The 5,694-nt window shown below is 41.0% G+C and overlaps 1 long non-coding RNA gene across 1 annotated transcript in view; it reads left to right on the forward strand.

Moving 5' to 3' along the window:
- The window catches only part of LOC138161453 (uncharacterized), a 3,899-nt gene extending 549 nt beyond the window's left edge, over nt 1-3,350 (forward strand). Inside the window, exons 2-3 of the long non-coding RNA XR_011168364.1 lie at nt 2,002-2,065; nt 2,843-3,350. This is a non-coding gene — a long non-coding RNA (uncharacterized lncRNA). The remainder of the gene's footprint in view (nt 1-2,001; nt 2,066-2,842) is intronic.
- The last annotated feature ends 2,344 nt before the right edge of the window (nt 3,351-5,694 follow it).

A 5,694-nucleotide genomic window follows, 5' to 3' on the forward strand; every position in this document is an offset into this window, starting at 1 on the left:
AAGGAAGGAAGGAAGGAAGGAAGGAAGGAAGGAAGGAAGGAAGGAAGGAAGGAAGGAAGGAGGGAATGGAAAATGAGGAAAAAGAAAGAAAGGAAAAGAAAATCACTTTACTAGATGAATGGCCATTGGATTTGGAGTGGGGAGAGACTTGAAGCAAGGAGACCAGCTAGAATGTTATCTAATGGTCCATGTGAGAGATGATACAGTCTAAAACTAGAATCAGTGAGCCGAGAGAGACAACTGATGAAGATGTTGTAAATATAGAAATGTTAAGATTTTGAAACTGGTTAGGTGTGTGAGATGAGTGAGAATGAGTAGGCCAGGATGGCACTGAGTTGGGGAATCCCAGTGGATGATTAGAAGAATCGTGATATCCTCAATAGAAATAAGAAAAGTTGGGGAAAGAGTGGTTTGGAGGATAGGTAGATGGGAAGAGGAATGTAATGAGATCTGCAAATTAGATAGCATTCCATCCATGAGTTAGCCCATGTAACTCTTGCACCAAAAGGGGGTGGGGACAGACTTACTTTGACCAGAAGGTCATCTAATGTGTAGGGACAGGTATAGAATGTAAACCAGGAGAGATGTGGGGAGGGTGGTAGAATGGCAGAAGATTGGGGAAATTTCCAGAGATACCTAGGTAGCTACTGCACCTGTATCTGGGTCATGGTTATATTACAACTGCTCTAAATGGGTGAATCCCAGGGCAGAAATGGAGACTGGAGATTTGGAGCTTGCACAGCATAGAGCAGGGCCAGAGTGGAAGCAAAGCCCACAAATCAATCACGAGGTTATAATCCATTGCCCTATCCTCTGGTTGACTATAGACCCCTTGGGTGACCATGCCACAGTAAGCCTCCACTCCCCAAGTCAGACCCCTATTTTGGAGACTGCTGTCCAAGACCATGCCTTAGGGGGCTAACTTCACTCAGCTTTAGAATATCTGTCCCTAAGTTTGTCAGCACAAACTCACATAGCTCACTCTATGTAGCAGGCTTAGACCACTATCTTTTATTGTTGCTCAAACATTTGTTAGTCATGTTCAACTCTTTGTGATCTCATTTGGGGTTTTCTTACCAAACATACTGGACAGGTTTGTCATTTCCTTCTTTAGTTCATTTGACAGATGAGGAAACTGAAGCAAAACAGGTTAAGTGACTTGCCCAGGGTCACACAGTTATTACATGTCTGAGGTCAGGTTTGAACTCAGGAAGATGAGTCTTTCTGACTCCAGGCCCACCATTCTCTCCACCACCTAGCTACCCAGACCACTATCCCACTTTAGCCTTATTCTTATCTAGCCTGCCACCATGCACACTATCCCCCTCAATCTCTTGCTCTACAAACTGTAATCTATAAATCCTAACATTGCTTCTGGTAAGGGTATACCAATCTCCTCCCTTATGAGAGTACTCCATTCACCATCCCTTTGACTTCCCAGTCCAAAACTCTCTTCCCTGGTCACCATTGCCTAATAAGTACTGTCTCCTCTTCTTCAAAAGTCTGTACCTTGGGGGACAAGGATTGCCCTGTTTGGGGATTTGCATCCCCTCCCCTTAGCTCTGTGTTTGGCACATAGAAAAGATTGAATAAATGTGTTTCTTTCATTGATTCACTGGGTTGCCTTTGAGTCTGCTTTTGTCACTTCTCATATCCAATCAGTTCTCTTCCTTCCACTTCTGTGATATTTCTCACATGCTTTACTCCCCTCTGCGTACTCTGCCATCTGGCTACCTCAGGACCCTTGAGATTCCTCTCCCACAACACTGGCCCCAGGCTCAAGCCTTTTCCCTGTCCCCCATACCTGGAAGTCTCTCCCTCCTTACTTCCTCCTCCAGACTTCATTAGCCCCCCTTTCCCTCTAAGAATAAGCTCAAATCCCATCCACAGGAGACCTTTCCTACCTCCCCCTCCCCTGACTCCCTTCGGAGATCACCTTCAATTTACACTGCCCATGTCAAGGTTGGACCTACTTAATTTACATATTGTCTTCTTTGTTAGAATGTGAAGATCCTGGAGGACAGCAACTGTTTCTGTCAGGATTTATCCCAGTCCTTGGCACATGGTAAGTGCTTAATAAATTCTTGTTGATCCATATATTTTTCTTTATTTCCACTGCCACAAACATAGAGAAAACCCTCAAACCCACCTGTTTGCACAATTGTAAAAACTTCCTTATAGTTTTCCATTCTCTACTCTCTCCTTCCAAATGATCCTTGATAGAGCTGACAGTATAATCTTTTTTTGTTTGTTGGATGAATAAATCTAGCTTTCTCTCCCTTCTAGACCAAAAATATTTTGTGGCTTCCTATTTCATAGGTAAAAAGAAATTTTAATAAAAATAGAAAAAATAAAATCTCCTTAGGGTGGCATTTAATGTCCTTAAAAATTTGGTGTCACCCTTCTTCTCCAGCCTTATCTTATACAGTTATCCTTTCCATGCCTTGACTTTCCCCATGAGTTTCAATATATGGCAGGTTGGCATAAGAAATTAAATGGGGGTGGTGGTGGTGACTAGGTGGCACAGTGAATAGAGCACTGGCCCTAGAGTCAAGAGAACCTGAGTTCAAATCCAGCCTCAGACATTTAACACTTACTAGCTGTGTGATCTTGGGCAAGTCACTTAACCCCAATTGCCCTGCCCCTCCCTTCAAAAAAAAGAGAGAAAAAAGAAATTAAATGGGGATTTGGGAGGGGTTTTGCAGAGGCCATCGATGGCATGGAAAGGCTAACAAAACAACACAGAAAACATTTAGAATCTCAGAAATGATAAAATATATGGATAGTATTGTATAACATCAATCTTTTAATACCATAATAATTCAGACTTCTTCTCTTGTAGGAAAGGAGAGTGAGAAAGATTTACACAGATTTTCCACATGATGGGAATGTTGGATCCCTAACCCCCACGATGTGGAAGGGATGGCTGGATAACCGGCTTTTGTGCACTCTTTTTCATTTTGTTGAAAAGACTTTTTGCCATCTGAACATGTCCTGGACTTTCTGACATTCGAGCCTTTGCTCTTACAGTTCCTGTGCCCCTAACCCACGGAATTCTCCCTAACCCACTGAATTCCTGCTTGTTCTTTGGAATACCTAACTCAAATGATACTTCCTACATGATTCCTTCCTTGATCTTCCTTAAATTTCATGTAACATTTTTGGCTTTAAATTCAATGCTTTTTTCCTTCTTTGATTTTTTTCATCTTTTTAAATAATATGTCTCCCATGTAATGCCATGTATCGTAATGAGCTGTGCTTGGATTTTCCCTGTGCTGAATTGAAAGGTCCATGGTGGTGGGGAGCTATGTCCTAAATAAACTGTTCCCAGCAAAGTACTCTGGACACAGCAGATGCTTAATAATTGTTTACTGAGTGAATAAATAAAAATATTGACACCAAGTTAAAGACTTGGTAGGGGAAGATGCATTCACTCCAAGGTGTATGTCATTAGTGTGGGTTCTACCTTCTAATGTACAAATCTCAAACTCTACATATCAATTAATATTGTGATCTTAAATATTTATATTTAGGGGGCTATTATCAGTCTTCTTGACTTGTGTCTTGCCATTGGGCTCCAATGACTCTGGAGGAAGAGTGAGGCTGATGGCTTTGTAAGCTCTGCCTCACCCAAATCCAGTTAACAGGCAAATCTAGACATCAGCCTCCTAATGGCATTGGTCCTCTTTGAGAATGAAGGATGAATGGCAACAATATTTATATTCATATCAGTATCATTCTATGTTAATGAAGTAGCAGTATTTAAAAACATAGCATGCAAAGTTCTTCACATATGATAGCTCCTTTGATCTTCATGCCAACTGTATGAGGAGGTAATTGGAAAACTGAAACTCAGGGAAATAAAATGACTTGCATAGAATCACACTCCATGTGGCAGAGACAGGATTCAAATTCTGGTCCTTCTTATCCCAAGTCCAATGTTCTTTGCAACTGAATTATAGAATAAGTAGTCTCCTGCTCTTGTGCTGAACAAATTCATCACCATATCGCCAAACTATGGTGGACCTTTCTTCCGGTCCTTGAACATGCAGTCCATTAGCGGCTCCATATCTGAAGGCTGCAAAAGACTTGACAAACTTGTAATTCCTTGGCATGACCTGCAAAAACCCAGGATTCCAGCCACTCCACAGGCGGTATCAGAGGATGATTTTGGTGGAGGTAACCAGAAATACTCTTCAGTTAACCAGTATTTAGTGATAAGTGCTGGGGATATAAAGAAAGGGTTAGGGAGAGGGGGCACTTGATGCCTTTAAGAGACTTACATTTCAATTAGGAAATTCTGTAATTCTACTGTGAGTAATAATCACTTGTGAGCTTCATTAAATTTCTCTGCTATGACGTTAAGTTCCAATGTGTGAAAACATGGCTAAGGCTGGGTCTTAAGTCCTTCCATATCACCCGTACTTGGCACACAGCAAGCATTTCATAACTGATTTTTAATTCATTCATACATTTTATGTGCTCAACCCATCCGACCAGCTATTAAAGATATATTCGAAAATTGGAGACTGTCAGAATTGAAAGGGACCTCAGAGATTATCCAGTCTAATCTGTGTTTACCCCTTTGCTTATGTCTTAAGGTATCTAGAGTTAATTAAGTTAACATATCCTTACAGTTATCTGCAGATTCTCTTGATCAGATTGGAAGAATCAGCTTTGTTTAACATTCTAAATGCCTGAAGGGCCGTTTGCTTCCTCTGCTCTAATGCCACAGGTTCTATTTGCCAGCCATGCCCATTAGTCGCTGAAAGCAGGTGCAAGGAGTAATGCCACCAACTGGAAGAACTCAATTTTACTTACAAGACTAAAGGCAAGGATTGGGATTTTGTTTTACTTCATTTTTTACTTGCTTTGAGTAAATGGGACAATTCATTCCTTAACACCCTACACCCACATACCCTAAAACAATGAGAATAATAAAGCAGGAATAATGCTTTGTGGTTCAAAAAAAAGTTTTATACTGGTTTTATTGAGAAGCAGTATGGTACAGAATCAGAGGGTATGAATTCAAATTCTGCCCTTGATACTTAGCTGATCTTGGGGAAGATACTTCCTGAGACTCACTTCCCTCATCTTTACAATGAGTACCTTGAACTAGATGACCTGTGAAGTCCTTTCCAGCTCTAAAGCTAAGATCCTATGATGACCTGGGAAGCAATTTCCATAGAGTTATTGCAGTACATGATAAATTACACAGGGTTGAGGAGAAAATAGGGCTCATCCTGTGAGGTATTTTTATATCTGTGAAATAAGGCTCAGAAAGAATAAAAGACTCAGGTCACAAGGCTAAGGAATATTCAAGGCAGAATTTAAACCCAGGTTTTCCTGACTTCAAATCAAAGAATCTTGTCTAGCACACTACTAGGTTCTCATTCATTGTGGGAAAAAAAAAAAGAATGTTAAACAATAGTAAATGGGGGGTAGGGGTATGGAAGAATGTCCATTAGTGTTCAAAACTGGACATCAGTTCTCAATAGGTAGAATGAATCTTGTACATCTGACCAATGCCAAGCGAGTGAACCCTGTATGCATTTCTCCCACATGTTCAAACTTAGTTAACATAAACACTCTCAGAGCATAGTGGCCCATGCCTGTAGTCCTTGCTGCTAGGGTGTGAACCTGGGAGTTCTGAGCTTCAGTGGGGCTCACACAAAGTCCAGTGTGGAAGGAAGA

This window comes from Petaurus breviceps, unplaced genomic scaffold (genome assembly GCF_028583685.1).
Source record: "Petaurus breviceps papuanus isolate PSGF00001 unplaced genomic scaffold, PetGlider_PUasm1.0 185, whole genome shotgun sequence".
Classification (NCBI taxonomy): Eukaryota; Metazoa; Chordata; class Mammalia; order Diprotodontia; family Petauridae; genus Petaurus; species Petaurus breviceps.